Here is a 17,078-nt window from a genome sequence, read left to right on the forward strand (position 1 = left end):
CATAATTATTATAATAACGCAATCATGTAAACTACACGTAGTTTTACTAGTTTCATTTCACGCCAAACTATAAAATGCAAGGCCACAAGAACCACACGCAATCAAGGTATCGGAAGAGAACCGACATTTCTGTGACTTTCGTCTCTCTCTCTCTCTCTCTCTCTCTCTCTCTCTCCCTCTCTCTCTCTCCCTTTAAAAAAAAAAGGGATTCCCTACGGGGATTTTTTGTATTTCCTCTGCGGTTTTTGAAGTTTCTCTGTACAGTATTCTCTTTCCCAGATATCCTGTACATTGTCTTTTACACGACTAACAGGGGAACTCTCCATCGCTGCAGAATCACTTTCAATATCGACAACATTATACGTCTATCTACTTTTATGCATAGACATGGTATTATCAGACATATCATTGCTATGCATAATTATACATAATACAATGATGATCATACTATTATAGAATTACAAGGATGATGATCCCGAAAAGTAATTAAGGTTACACGGTATCAATCAATTAATCAATCAATCAATCAATCAATCAATCAATCAATCAATCAATCAATCAATCAATCAATCAATCAATCAATCAATCAATCAATCAATCAATCAATCAATATATATATGCATGTATGTATATATACACACATACAAAATGTAGATTATAGTTATAAGCGTACCGTAATTGTATTATTTTTTTTCCTTGTCATTTTAATGTGTCTACAACGTATGTTTGTGATGCATAGTATTGTATGTGTAGGGCCTCTGAAAATAACAGTGTTTGTAGCCACTGACAGAACTACTCTACTGGAACAAAGTAAATGAATGAATGAATAAATAGATAAATAATAAATAAATAAGTAAATAAATAAAATGACGATAGTATTAAAACAATGATGATCCCGAAAAGTACTTAAGATGTACCAATCTATCTATCTATGTTTATGTAAATGTATATACATTCTTTTCTTCTTTTTCACTCATCTGTTAAACTGAGCACAAAAAAAAAGAATAATAAGAAGAGAAGAACAATAATAGAAAACTCACTTTGCAATCACGGAGTTGCGAAGGGAGAAATTTCTTTGTTCACAAGCCTTGCATTTATAATCCATTATGCTATTTTCATGAGGTTCTATAAGGTCATTTTCTGTTGTTGTTGTTGTTGTTGTTGTTGTTGTTTGTTATGAGCATTGTGGCTAGGCGTAGTGCTACAATACGTGGCTTTGCAGGGCGTGTTCCGTTTTTGCAGTAAATGGGTTGGGAAACCACATTATACCTCCGGTCACGAGGCCACTCGATGATGATGAGCTACGTGAAAGTGAAAGTACATTGCCATGCCATTTCACGACTATGCGTATTTTTATTATGTGACCGTGCATCACAAAACAAATAAAAAGTCACACTCCTTGATTGGACGTGAGGACTCAAGAAAGGTGAAATGGGTCACCGAGTCAATTTTTAGTTTTCCATATTTTCTGAAAGATCTTTTCTTCTTCTACATTATTCTTGATGAGTTTGGGATCATAAATTGAATGGGAAAGTGGGTTTTCAGCAATTTTTCTACAACCCCTTCTATGGTAGAGTAGTGTGATCAGGTTTTTCATAGAGGCCCCTTTCATTTCTTGAAAATCCTTTCCACCCTCCTCACTTTCAACTCTGATAACTTTTGAAAGGATGATGCTACTGCTTTGAAAGTTGACATTTATCATGGGCAGAATGTGGTTATAGAGCATGCTCAATTTCAATATTTCAGCTTAATCTGATAATCCCTGCATAATTGCTACAATGGTTTACATCATGTTTTTGTCCCATTCATGACACAGGAAGCACGGCACCCTGTACCGCAGAGCCTCTTTTCTCAGTTCACACTTTCTAGAGTGTGTGCTTTCTTTCCAATATCAATATAGGTTAGGAGAATCCATTTGAATTGAGTTATACATCATTTTAAAGCTTGAGAGTATGCTCTTTCAGAATCTGCCCTTAACTAAAAATCCATGTCTGGCGACTTTTTGTTGGTTTTGTGTTGCGGGGTCACATATTATGTAATGAGCCTTTCATCATCGCGTTTTCTTTCATCTGCAAGTCATCCTTTTTTTTCTTTTACTTTCTCTCTCTTTAATATTATCGATCATAATTCGGGTCAGCATAATGGAGAATGAAACAAAAATGTTTGTCCTTCAAATTGCATTTTTAAAATGAAAAACAAACATTTCCTCAACTTGTTACTGTTATATGCTAAAGTTAATATCATTTCCCTCTTCACTGAAGAGAAAAGTCATGTGCTCTTTCATTATTATACCCTAAAAAGGTACAAGTGTGCTTAATTGGCTTGATATTTTCCTGATCGCCCTGTGGTGACGTCACGAAATGTTGTAGTCCTCTCATCCAACAATAATGGCAATGATGGCACCGGAAATTTAAAACTTCATAACTCCTAAAAGGATTGTCTGATTACCTTCATAATATCATTTATCCTCGTAATCATAATATATATATATATATATCATTTATCCTCGTAATCATAATATATATATATATATATATATATATATATATATATACAATATATATATATGCTACATATATATATTTCATAATTATGTATATATACGTATGCGAGTGTGTGTGTGTGTGTGTGTGTGTGTGTGTGTGTGTGTATTTCATTCTCCTTCAAAGGAAGAAAAGTCAGAATTACTACAGGGAGAAGAAGAAGAAGAGGAAGAGGAGGAAGAAGAAGATAATGGCACTGCTCTGGTGATGGTAATGGTAACTAAGTGCGTGTGAGTCTTGTTCAGATATGCCGCATTTTTGTACCTAGTTAAAACAATTAGTAAAAAGACATGTCTAATTCTTGGCGCTCCTTTCTAGCCCGCACTGATATCAAATTCGTTCCCTGGCCTAGACCTAATATTATTGTATACAGCCACACGTGTGTGTCTTCATCTTGCAGCTACATGCGTGTGGTTGCTTCCATTGTCTGCGGCGCAATAATCATTCAAAAATTTGTGTACAATTTTGCCTCATTTGTGTCAGTGGAGTCCAAAAGCTACACTGTTCCTGATCATATATTTCTAAAAGAATACGTGGATCTCGTAAAAGTCATAGGCCCCAGCAGGCCCGTAGCCAGGATTTTTCAAGGGGGGGTGCGGTCACTAAAAAAACGGACCTTCGGTACCAATACCAATGATGACACACACACACACACACACACACACACACACAATTATATATATATATATATATATATTCTTTGGACGACCGAACTACAAAAGTTGTATAAGAATTTGCGCGCGAAGCGCGCCGCAAATTGTGAATTTTGACTGTTTTAATGACGTTTTAAAGTCTCGAGGAAATTTGTATTTTTGTCTGTTGCATTCAATCGCGTTACGGTATTTCATCTAGGAAATAGCAAAAACTCATTTTGCCAGGAAGTTGCAAAATTTAATTGTGTTTGAGACTCTGCGCGCGTAGCGCGCCGCAAAATTGAGAATAGTGATTTTCCTTGTGTTGTTTTAACTTTTATTTTTTCTATTGTATACCCGCGTTAGCAGGCCTGAAGCCAGGATTTTTAAAGGAAGGGGGGGATTGCGTTAATCAACAAAACGGTCCTTTGATACTGTCCCGGGAGGGGTAGCGACAATTAAAAGGTGGACACCATGCTCATACATGGACTTTCAAAATGGCCCCTAAACGAGTAATGATCATATGATTTTTTCGGGCCTTAAAAACAAGTATTCCTTAAATGTTTCCTGCACCTTAAAGAAGTACTTCATCATGATTGAACAATATACCATTTTCCCAAATTTCGGCCTTTTTGATACCCTTTGATTATATACGCTCGTACATCACACTTTCCATCTAATCCGTGAGAAAAAACGACCCCTATTACGCGTTTTCTTTAGCGAGTATAGTCACGGTGTCCACCTTTCAGTTGGAGTTTTCCATCCCATTGGATGCTGTTTGGAAGATGAAACATTCACTTTACTATACAGTATATCAGCCGTTGGTATGCGAGTTTGTCAAAAACGAAAATAAATAAGAAAATTTTTAAAACAAAATGAATTGTAAATGTGAACCATTTATATTTTGCCTCCTTGTGGTAGGATATTTCCAGCATTTCCGAACTTTCAAATAATCATTTTAGATTTAATAATATTAAAGGTAGTAGATCCGATTCGCAAACATCTCCAATATCAGTCAAATGTCATATTAACCATCATGCTAAGAAGGTTTTCTTTGTGAAATTTGGAGGTCAGTGAAATTCAAAAATTAAACATCCGTTAGCCATTGGAAGAAGTTGAGTGCAAATTCAGACCTCAGGCTTAGTGCTCAGATGTTTTCCTATTTGATTTGATCTGTCTTACTGTGCACACTAAGATACATACTGGAATGGTTATTTCTTATTTATTAAATTATAGTAGCATATCATTCCTTTACAACATTATTTCAGTTGATTACCTGTGTACAACACGTGTATATAAGCGCCCGATTGCAGACAGCAGGTGGCAAGGTGACCGTTGCAACTACTTACATTATTACCACCTCCGAAGGAAATGCACCAGTCCGACTACAGCCATCATCGAAAAATGAGATGGAATGTGGAATGTATTTGGTCGTTTTTGCTCCCAAACTTAACAGTTATGTTGTCAATAAGGCTGCTACGTATCTAGATAATGTCTTACATACAACTGTATCTGGATATTGCGTTGAAAATGATATTTGGCGAGAAACAAAAGCTTGAAATCACAGGAATTCACACTGCTGACAACGGCAGGCAGTGAAGGTCAACGGCTCAAATTTTCGTTGGTAGTCTCGTCACGTGATAGTTCTGTATGAATTGTACACGTTCCCTATGACAGCAATTGTGAATGGGTAGTCTAGCTTTACTGCAAATTTGCGTCAGGACTGCTCAACCAATGGACACGATTCTTATGTCACAAAAATGGGCAGAACCTCTACTTTCTGAAACCGTGCGCCCCAAGTTTGTGCGATCTTCCGTTCTCGAGATATCCCGTCTGGAAGAATTGCAAGACGGCAAAATATGCTCAAATTTGTCAAATTTGGACTGTTCGCCATAGACAATTCTACTTAGAAGGTACTTTTCTGATCTAATTTGCGTCACTGCTACAAATGTTACAATAAAGATATATACACATAAATAATCCCTAAAGTGTCCACTTTCAGAATCCGGGCGCCCCAAGTTTGCTTCTTAAACATTTTAAAAGTTATGGCAGATTATGTGGAAAAATGCGTCGATTTTTGACCCGTTTTACGTGTTGTAGCGTTCGCGCGGAAGCGCGGCTTCGCAGATGACCGAAAGTTTTCAATATGTAATAGCTCGCACAAATTGATACATAACATTTGTGTTTGTGTGCATGGGGACGATCCGATGGTTCATACAACAAAAGGGTTTCGTACAATTATTTTTAACATTGTTAAACGTACTCTTCCACATTTACGTAGCATATAATGTGTCTTTACATTTATTTGGATTGTTATCTTGAGAATTGCTAAAAACCGTTATTATGAAAAAGTGGACCTTTCAGAATTGGGGGGGGGGGGGGGGGGGGGGGGGGGGGGGGGGGGGGGGTGCGTACGCACCCGACGCACCCCCCCTGGCTACGGGCCTGCCCAGTACCTAGGCTGGAAAGGTGGAATCAAGTGCTCAAATTTCCACTCTTGAAGCTCTGGATGTACACAACCAGTAATTTTTACACAACAGTTGTTTGAAATATTTTATATCAGTAACAGTCTTGTTATGTAACAAGGTTTTTCACTGTGTAAAAAGTGATAACAACGCTGTGTAAGATTAACAAAACCCGGGTTGTGTATCAACTTTACACAACAATTGTGTGGTTCATAACAGGGGTTATGTTAAGTTGTGTAAGAATATTTTACACAACTTTACACATCTACTTTGCAGTGTAGTTATTTGGTTACACTGAACAGCAGTATGGTATACATACAAAATAGCAATATTTTTATGAAAAACCTTATACATCATAAGATTTATGGAAGGTTATCAGCTGTATTTCCGTCAGGGCTGAAAACGTGCACTTCTTTAATACCCGCATTTGTGCACTTTGCACAAATTTTATATATTTCCTTTCCTAGTTTTTGACGAAAAATCATAAAGACTGTCTTCGCATATCAACATATAAAGTTTGATGCATTCACATGCATTTGAACCTTGAACTGAAAATCTATCAAAATGAAATTACGGCATGCAGTTTATAGGCCTACTGTTAAAGTCAAGAATTATTTATGGACGCTAAATAACATAAATTAATGAAAACAGAACAAAGAGCTCATTGCTGCATGCAAATGAGTGAGGAAGAAATTTGAGCTAGACCATTATGGAGGAAAAAGAATCTTTTTCATGCTTAGCTATAGTGAGGGTTTGTTTGTTTGTTGTTGTTGTTTTTTTTTGTCATCAATGCTTTGTACTTCTGGAAACAGCAGACCTCTAACTTAACACCACTTCGTTTGAGTTTGGTGGCATGAATTCATAAGCCTTGACTGAAATTGCTTTAACAACGATGTAGATACTTATATACTTTGACAACAAGACGTGTTTCATGGGTAATTTTCAATATAAATCTTCTGAATTCTCATGATACACCAAGTGGTCAAAATTTTCATTGTTAAACGCATAATTTACTATTTGCAGATGAAACAAAAACCCAGCATTAGTGTTTAAAATAGTTAGAAAATGTAAGTTATTATAGGGATAGAAACAACCACTGTAAAAATTTGAACCAGTATAATCGATGTCAAGTATTATAACATATACAAAATGTTAACAATAATTATAATAAAAATGTTTCCAGACTAAACCGTCTACAGTTACCGTTTATTGAGAAAAATGCAGATATCTCCTTATGTTTTAGGTTTTATCGAGAAAATTTTGTATGATAGGATGTTTTGTAGTATACAACAGACGTACACATATGCATAAATGTCATATCTTGATTTTTTTTAAATCACTGTACCCAAAGGCAAACAGGACTTTAACCTTATAGTAACTGTTGTTAAAGCGGAGATGTTCGTCATACAGAAGGTTCAATAATCCGGAAATGAAATATTGTTCGTTACTCTGGAGGTTCTTTATTCCGAAACACACAAATCTAAGCAGGACCTTTAACCTTATATAGTAAACTGTTGTTAAAGCGGAGATGTTCGTCATACAGAAGATTCAATAATCCGGAAATGAAATATTGTTCGTTATTCCGAAGGTTCTTTATTCCGAAACACACATATTTCTTATACCTATACACATATTCGTTAATCCGAAATTGAAACTGTGTCCGTTATACCGAACAATAACATTTTGTGGCGTTGTTTCGAAAGTTCGTTAGTCCGAAAAAGAAATACGGTTCCTCGTTTTGAAGGTTTGTTTGTCTGTAAATCCGAAAATGGAATAAGCTGATTTCAAAAGGACTGACTTTAACAAATTACTTTTATAACGATAAATGGTTGCTTTGGCAACATCAGTAGGACGTGCACATGATCATGAGTAGTTTCAGTATTTTCTACGTCTTTACAATGATGTAATCATTGTCTAAATTCTCAAGATTTTCCTAAATTTCAGTTGTCAAAATGGATGATGTTTCTTTTTTTCCAACTTTCATTTATCCGAAAATGAAATACGGTTTGTTATTTCGAAGTTCAAAGTTCAAGTTTCTTAACATTTCCATATGCATGGATCAAATAAATAGAGAATTTAATTATATACAATGTATAAGCAGAACATATTTGTAATAATTGCAAAAACGTAAATTAACAAAATACATGTGATAATGAGTAAGAAAATGAAGAAAACATAATTGTTTATACAAATTCATGAAATTCTTCCGTCGAGATATTTTTTCATTGCAACTGCATGATTGACAAATTGCCCTACATCGACGACCGAAGAATTTTATGAATTTGAATAATTACGTAGTACCCGCTGCAAACTATAAGGATTAGAACCAACACTTGCTGTCGGGCGTAAGCTCGGTGGTCTAGTGGAGATGACGCCTGTCCGCAGATCAGGAGGTCGTAGGTTCGAATCCTGCTCGAGTGTGTACGCCCATGTTTTTTTTTTCTTTTTTAATCATGGCTACTACTAAAACACTGATTAATTCAGTGCTTATTAATGTCGATGTATAGGGCAATTTGTCAATCAGATGCAATGGAAACATCTCGACGGAAGAATTTCATGAATTTGAATAATAGTTGTAGAGCGGTGCACAATGGCCTCTGTCAATCTGTGTATGCGCTTGCGAATGGATGCTAAAAGCATGATTGCCAAACCTTCGAAAATCTGCTGAAAAATAAAATCGTTTATGTGAAAATTCTATATTTCTTTGTCATATCCAAGTAGATATGCTTGATTGCTTGTTTGTTTGTTAATTCCAGCATTTTTTTTTGTAGAAAAAAATAACAATCAATTAAACCACGTGTGACAAAAAAAAAAAATTGACGTTGTATAGTATATCATAACATCGCTATAAAGCAGGTTACAGTTCCTTATTCCGACAATTTGTTAATCCGAAGATGAAATATATGGTTCACTAACCGCTTTAAGTTTGGTAATCTGAAGAAAAAAAAGGGTTGTTTTTCCAAAGGAACGTTACGCACCTTCTTTTCATTCTTAGATTAACAAACTCTATTTCATTTCGGATTAACGAACATCTAGGTATGGGGAATATGTTTGTTAGGGAATAACAATATTTCGGAATAACGAACCTCATTTCATTTTCTTATTCACGATCCTTAATTCGGAATGGCGAAAATCGCCCATTAAGCAACGGTTATAGATTAACTCATGAATATTAACTTCATCGGATGAATTACTATACATACGGTATATTCTATTCTATTTCATTTCCTTTCATTTACTAGTACTTCATTTCCAAGAAATATAATTATAACGTAATTTGAAAACGTATCAGAATACTCATATACAACAACGCAATGAAAAACAAACAAACAAACTGTAAACTGAGATACAATGTTGTCAATTTCATGACAATACCCCCTAAAAAGCAACGACAAACAAACAAGTTGTCCGAAATGGATGAAACTGCTAAAAATGGCAGTCCGCTCGTAAAGATAAATCTAATAAAAAACTTACTATGAATCATTTTAATAAAGAAGAAAAGTGTAAGAAAGAGAAAAAAGTACATGCGTACACACAACACGAGGCAGCTCTCATGTAAAACAAGAAAGAGGAAAAGTAAGTGGAGTGAATGACAGTAAGAGACCATTATCTACGTAATAGTGTACGGAGGAAAGGGAGAAGGAAGAGGAGATCACTGGTCAAACCAGGGCAAGCTATAGGCAAGAGAGATGCGTAGAGTCGCAAAAGTGTAAGGAATTAAAGTAAGGAGTTGTAGAAGATGATGTACAATTATGATAACAAAAATATCATGACATCAGTGAAGCCATTCTGAATGAGATGCATGGTGCGGACTTGGATTTTGATTTCTACTGCAGCTTGTACCACAGTCCCCGTCTCAGTTTAAAAAAAGTTACATATATTATACATTCAGTTGTGACTTATTATTCTAATTTGATTGATATGATATGATTTGATTGTTCCACATCTCAACATGAATACCATGATACAATCGATAGAACATTAGACTAGATTTAACGTCGTAATTAATAGAGAAGACAAGAAAAAACATTTTACGAACATGAAATGAGGGGGGGGGGGCCTACGCTAAAAATCAATAAACCTAAAAATCAAAGCTTGTATTGTGTAGGTCCCTAGATGAAAATGTTGGTCCTATAAACAAACAACCTTATCTCAAAAACTATGAAAAGAAGAAGTGGGACGTAAAGGAAATGAGAGCAAAAGGAGCAAGAGAAACAAACAACGAGAACGCATTTAACAGAAAATAACGAGATGGTCACTTGTAATGTATACGCTTACAATCAAGATTCCTCGTCACCCGAGCAACATAGTTACGTAACTGTATCATGTATAATATTATGTACAAGATTCACATGATACACAACAATTCATGAAACCAGGAATAGCCTTGACATAATAAACTATAGACGACTGAAAATAGTGAGCTTTCGCAAGCACGACGCCCCCCCCCCTCCCCCCCCCCCCCCGGTCCTATGGAGAACGAGAACGGTTCTCGGCCAGAATTGCGTCCGGTCCCGATGCTGGGCAGGATTCAGCCAGCCAGCCAGCCAACCAATCAGCGATCTTGTCGCTACGCCCCCGTCCACGAAGAAAAGCGAAAGTTTTGATATGGGGACGGGAGTCCGAGTGCGGGGACTGTCACAGCTGATTGCTTCCCTGTACTCTCGGTCTTCCCGTCGTGTATAGCGAAAGCTCCCTCTTGCCAGTGAGAAAAACGAAAAGCAAACCCGGAATACCTAATAAACAACGAATCTGATAAAGAAAAAGAAGTTGGAATGAAGTCGCATGCCACGATAAAACATAAAAAGGAACTATGCGTTACATTATTATTGCAGGTTGACTTCTGTTGATTCATGATACCCTCAACATTACCTATATACAGAGAAATGAATATCTAAATAAGTGTCATGTACTTTTATTATGACTTGTCTGTTATTTTTCTTCAGATGATACCTGAATACGCCCAAAAAATGGCCTTTCAAACCGAAATTCTGTCAGGGACATCATCTGTCAATCACCCAGCTTAATGACTAACAAAAGACATTAGCACATACCTTTCCCCTAAAGGGCTTTTTACACTTGTAAATTTTTGCTTAGCCCCGGACCAACGGTGGGGCTAAGGGGGGGGGGGGGGGGGGGGGCCTTAGCCCCACCGTTGGTACGGGACTATCCTTAGCCCACTTTCTGTTTACACTCGTTTTTGCCAAAGTGGGCTAGCCCCACCGATAGTACGGTACTATCTGGCCCTGCAAAATAGCAGGGGTTAGCACCGCAATTGCGGTGCCAAGCAAGTGAGTGTAAACAGAACGAAAAAAATAATCCTGGGCTAAGCGACGGAGACGAAGTCCGACCCTCACTGACCAATCAGAAACGAGGTAATCAAGTGCTGCCGGTGCGTGCGTGTACGTGTACAGTACACAGCGTAATTATGAATATTCATGTGGTTTGGAAAGTCCGGGGCTAAGAAATACGAGTGTAAAAAGGTCAGTTTTCTCCTTAGCCCCGGACAAGAGATAGTACGGGACTAATTGGCGAGTGTAAAAAGCTGAAAAAAATGGTACGGGACTAACGATAGTCCTGGGTCAGAGAATGTCCGGGGTTAAGAAACACAAGTGTAAAAAGCCCTAGACTCTGAACATAACTTGCAAGTATGTCTATATACTTGTTATTAATATGATTGACAATAGTTCAAGGGAAACGTACAAGGGTTATGCTCAGTCTAGGGGAAGGTGCATTCTATATCTCGGTACTTTACCAAAAAATGATTGGTGGATGTTGTTATTAGCATCAGAATCTCTTTTGGAAGTGTGTTCTCTTCTTTTTTTAGGCATATCCAAGAATCTGTAAAGAAAAATAGTAGAAAATGTATCATAAATTGTGTTCACTAGTCCGAAGACTTGAATACATACGTGTATAATGTTATAATGGTTATATAAATTATCATATATACATGCATTTTGCGAATCCGATAAGACTGGGGGTGGGGGGGGGGGGGTGTCACCATTTCTGTCGAGTTGTTATGAGGGTGGGGCTGATTTAGAGCATGACCATGAGGGCGTACACAGGTTTCTTTCAAAGATAATGACCAGAACACGCATGGGTGATTCTCAAATGTTCTCTTGCTTTTGAGTTACCTGTTACAATAATTGTTTCTTTATCATACCAACATGCAGTGGCGGATCCAGGGGGAGCGCACCGGGCGCACGCTCCCCCTTTGTTTGTTAAAGCAAAATAGAAAAGAAAAAATGGGGGAGGGGACGTGCGCCTCCCTTAGGCACCCCATCCCCTTTTTAAAATTCCTGGATCCATCCACCCCCTGCACATGGCTCATTCTAATGATAATAATATAGAAGAGGAGGAGAGGATACGGAAAAAGTACCCTCTTGCAAAAGCAGCTCGCAAATGAATCTCATACGGCGGGCGGTGGACCCTCGTGCCCAAAGCGATCGGATATCTCGCAGCTCGTATATAGGTCGCGCGCTGTGTGTGCGAGTCCATTGCTCTCTGCGTGCGTGTGCTGACATTATAGCTAGCTGCCTTTGCAACAGGCTACATTGTACTAGTACAAGGAGAAAGAGAGGAAGATTTGTTTGCAATAGTGGTTGACGTGGTACGGAGAGTGGCTAGAGAGATAGATTACCGTACTATACTGGAGGTGATGCATGCTGATGACCTGGTTGTGATGAGCGAAAAAATGGAGAAGTTTCGGAGGTGGAAAATCTGTTGTATAAAATATGTTTACTGTTTACATTTTTGTCCATCGTTATATATGAACATTCTAGCATTTCAAGTTCAAGTTCAAGTTGGTCAAGTTGATTTTATTTCACTTCCAACAATTTCGTCTGTCCTTCTTTAGTATATTTGCTTGGTTGTTTGTTTATTCTATTACCGATTTTTTCCTTGAAAAATCCACAAATCAAATTAATCCACGAGATGACATATACAAATTAAAACTGTAAGTAGGCTATATCATTATGGCTATAGCCTATAAAGACAGTTTCAGTTCCTTATTCTGAAGATTTGTTAATCCGAAAATGAAAAATGTTCGCTATTCGCTATAAGTTTGATAATCTGAAAATGAAAAAAAAGGTTTGTTATTCCGAAGGTTCGTTACACACCTTTTATCCATTCTTTTCTTCTTCTTTTTTTTTTTTGAATAACGAACCTTATTTTAATTTCGGATTGAAGAACCTTTGAATAACGAACCTTCGCAATAGCTCCACACAATATTATTTGGATTAACGAACATCTAGTTATAGGGAATTAGTGTACTACGGAATAACGACATTTCAGAATAACGAACCTCATTTCATTTTCGGATTCACGATCCTTAATTTGGGATGGCGAAAGTCGCCCATAAAGTAACGGTAATAAAATGATCTCATGCATCTTAACTTCATCGCATTAATTCTTAACATTATTTCATTTTATTTCATTTCATTCATTTGTTGTTTCATTTCCAAGAAATAGAATCATAACATTTGAATAAGCATCATAATTACTGTACATACAATAATGCACTGGAAAACAAATCTTAAACTGAGATGCAATGTTGTTAATCTCATTACAAATACCCCATCCCCCCTCCCCCCCCCCCTCAAAAAGGAGAAATTGTCCGAAATCGAGGGGACTGCTAAAAAGATATCTAATTACAAAACTTACAAAATGTTATTTAAAAAAAGAAGAAGAAAAAAGCATTAGAGAGAAACGAAGTAGGACTACACACGTACACACACATTAACATGAGGCAGCTCTAGAAAGATGAAAAGTATAAGTGGAGTGAATGACAGGTCCGAAGAGACTTTATATCAACAGAACAGGGATCGAGAAGCATGGGCGTGGGGGGGGGGGGGGTTGCGTTGGAGCGAAGTGACCCTTGAATAAATGGTTGTACTGATCAATTACTAGTATGCACGCACAATTTTAATCTCCATGTCTCGGAGGTGTATGGGACACCACCCTTCCAGACCCCCACCCCCCCCCCCCTCCCCCGCTCGCTCATAAGGGCTTGGGCACTTCGCTCCCTCGTATCATGGACCTATACCATGCTCGTATGCGCGCGCGCGGGTATGGATGCTCCTCCCCCCCCCCCCCCCCCCTTGTCAGCTGGAAACCCAGAAGTGGAACCAGAAAATAAACGCACCCCCCCCCCCCCCCCCCGTGCCGCTGGTGAGCTGGTGACACCCCTGAGAAGGAAGAGGAGATGATGGATCACAACTAGGGTACGCGAGGCAAGAGATAGACTCGTAAGTATAAGGAACTATGGAAAGGAGTTGTATAGGTAAGAGGAAGCCAATTTGAGTATGCATGGTGTGGACTTGGATTTTTATTTCTAGAGCAGCTTGTAACAGTCCTCGCCTCAGTTTTAAAAGACGCTATACATTCCGTTGTGGATTATCATTTTAAAGAAACAGTATATGCATCGCAAACTCAGGCTGACTTGTATTGATTCATGATACCCTCAACATCACCTATATATCCGGCGAAATAAATATCTAAATACGCAATATATTTTATGATGATTAATTCGTCTATTACTTTCCTTCCCACGCCCAAAAAACGACCTTTCAAACCGAGATTCTGCCAGGGACATTATCTGTCAATCACAGCTAAGTACGATGACAAACAAAAGACAATTGGCACGTATATACCTCTTCTTTGGAAGTGATAATCAAGGTATGATATCAATCAATACTATTCAACATGATTATTTTTGCACTACATAGCTCCTTCAAGATCAGTACGAAGTCTGTGTTTAAAATTCTTCTCTTTTCTTGTTTTTTTATTTCACGTGGTAGATAACCATGCATGTTCACGACACAAAAGGTATTTATGAAGTACCAAAGGAACGCATTATGTTTAATGTTGTCAGTCAGTATTTCATTTATTTTGTTGTAATAGATTTTTTTTAAAGACCTGCATCCGGTTCATGCCTAAACAACTGCCAGTCTCGTTTTTTAACTTCCGACCCTGGATTACGTTCGTGTATAATATCCATCTGAAAAGATGACAACCCCCCCCCCCCAAAAAAAAAAAAAAAAAAAAAAAAAGAAGAAACAAACAATAATAAAACAAAAACAAAGGCGAATGCAAACATCAGCACATGTGATCTTAAGCAGAACCGGCAACAAAATATCCGGACTTGTGTAATATGCCACTGTAGGCACTACATGTATTAACGTTTCGAATGTGTGTGTGTGTGAATGAAAAAGGCCTATAAGTACGATTTCGAGCTGTTTCGTGCTGTTAGTGCCAAGGAGAACACGGGCACTGGGGCTTTCTAGCCGATGCTTTTCGTTTTGTTTTATGTTTTTCTCTGGGCCATTTTGCACCCGTCAACTCCGCAGAATCTGGTACATTGAACGCCCTAGTGGTATTTCTACGCTGATGTTCTGCTATCATTGACAGAAATCAACGTTAAACTCAATGCCAAACATTTAAGAAAACAAATATATAATATTTGTATAACACATTATAACCGTCTTTATATATTATTGCCCTGCTTCACATTAATGTCTTATACCCGTAAGATTATCAGTACCTGTATATTTTCTTTTCTCCAGCTGTAGTGGAAAGGCGTGATCCCACATTACAACCTGTAGTTCATGTAACGACTTTCTAAACTCAGAGTCTCTGGTGACATTAGCAACAGGATGAGTGCACCACCTTGGCTGTAGATTTGGAATCTGCTGCCTCATGGTAAGCCTTTAGATTAAAAGTATTGTTTATCATTATGGGAACAGAGATTTAAAAGATGTTCTAGTTGTCACTGACATTGATGCATAGGTCCTATGTGTAGGTCAGTTTAAAGGCATAATTTACCATTTGCAGAAGAAACAAAAACCCAGCATTCGTGCCAAATGTGAGTTAGGAATAGAAACAACCACTGTAAAAATTCGAGTCAGTATAATCAATGTTAAGTGTTGTCAAATACACAAAATGTGAACAATAGTTATAATAAAGATATTTCCAAACTAAAACATCTACAGTTGCGGTTTAATGAGAAAAATTCTGATATCTCTTTAACATATTTTAGGCTTTATTGCAAAAATTTTATATGGTAGGATGTTTTGTGATACAACAGACCTACACATATGCATCAAATGTGATATCTTGAACATTTTTTAAATCACTGCTCCCAAAGGTAAACAGATCCTCTGAAATATAACGAGATATCACTATTTTTCTCACTATAAACCATAACTGTAGACGGTTTGGTCGAGAAACAATATTATATCATGTATTACTATAGTTCACATCTTGTATTTTAACAATACTTAACATCGATTATAATGATTTATAGGTCATGTCTATCCCTATACTAACATTTTAGAACTATTTTGAACCATTAAAGCTAGGTTTTTGTTTCATCTGCAAATGGCAAATGATGCCTTTAAGTTCTCGTGTATACTATATATATAAAACAGCAACAACTACCTGCTATTCGGACCTAATATGCGATCACATGCATCCATTTTGTCCTGGACCTTAAAGAGGAAATCCAGTCTATATATAAGTTAGTCTGATTAAAAAAAACAGTAAAATCTTACGAGTTCAACGGTAAACATTTGACTGCAGTTGGATGAAAAATAAGGACATTTTGAAGTTTTGCTAATTTCAGCAAAAACAAGTCTTGTATCCGTGATAGTGAATATGAATATAGTTGTATGAGCTACCATGTCATACCCTCACAATTTTCCCCAAATTGTGTACCAAAAAACAAAACAAAACGACAACAACAACAACAACCAAAAAACAAACGAAAATTAAATGTTTCTGTCATTGAAGTCTGAAATATGACATTATTCCTGATTGAATAACTTCTGAATAGTGATCATGCAGTTAGATATTTACATGAAGATTTGAGCCTCTGGCATAGGCCTAATTGAATTTGAACGAAAACTGGAAATTTCAACATTGTCTGTTTTTTTATGTATATGGTAAGTTGTGAGGGAATGACATGCCCACTTTGTCATTTGCATATTCAAATTGACTGTTCAAGGACTGTTTCCCCCCAAAATGGCAAAACTTCAAAATGTCATAACTTCCTTATTTTTCATCTGATTTTGATCAAATTTATGCTGTTAAAATCGTAATATTTTACTCTTTCTTATCAGACTATATTTGGACTGGATTTCCCCTTTAAACCTTGAAGAAGTCATCCCTACGTTGGCCTACATGTACTGTAACTGACTGCCACTTTCATCTACGACCTCTCACAATTCATTTCTGAAGTTCAATTTCACAAACATCACACAATTAGTTAGGACCTAGTCACTTTTGTATATCACTGTACCTGGGATGATTGATAATGATAATGATAATGAATGACATTTATATAGCGCTTAATACTGATGTTTCTAAGCGCATCGATCCGGAAAAAAAGAAGAAGTATGGCATTAAAATAAAATACAGCATTATATGAATATACGTATTAT

At 37.1% G+C, this 17,078-nt stretch overlaps 1 non-coding gene across 1 annotated transcript; it reads left to right on the forward strand.

The window, feature by feature from the left end:
• Positions 1-7,988: 7,988 nt before the first annotated feature.
• On the forward strand, positions 7,989-8,061 carry Trnac-gca (transfer RNA cysteine (anticodon GCA)). Its single transcript has one exon. It is a non-coding gene; the product is annotated as a tRNA-Cys (tRNA).
• Positions 8,062-17,078: the final 9,017 nt, after the last annotated feature.

Source organism: Diadema antillarum, unplaced genomic scaffold, assembly GCF_040938485.1.
Source record: "Diadema antillarum isolate AM-2024a unplaced genomic scaffold, OU_Dant_1.0 seq00000368_RagTag, whole genome shotgun sequence".
NCBI lineage: Eukaryota > Metazoa > Echinodermata > Echinoidea > Diadematoida > Diadematidae > Diadema > Diadema antillarum.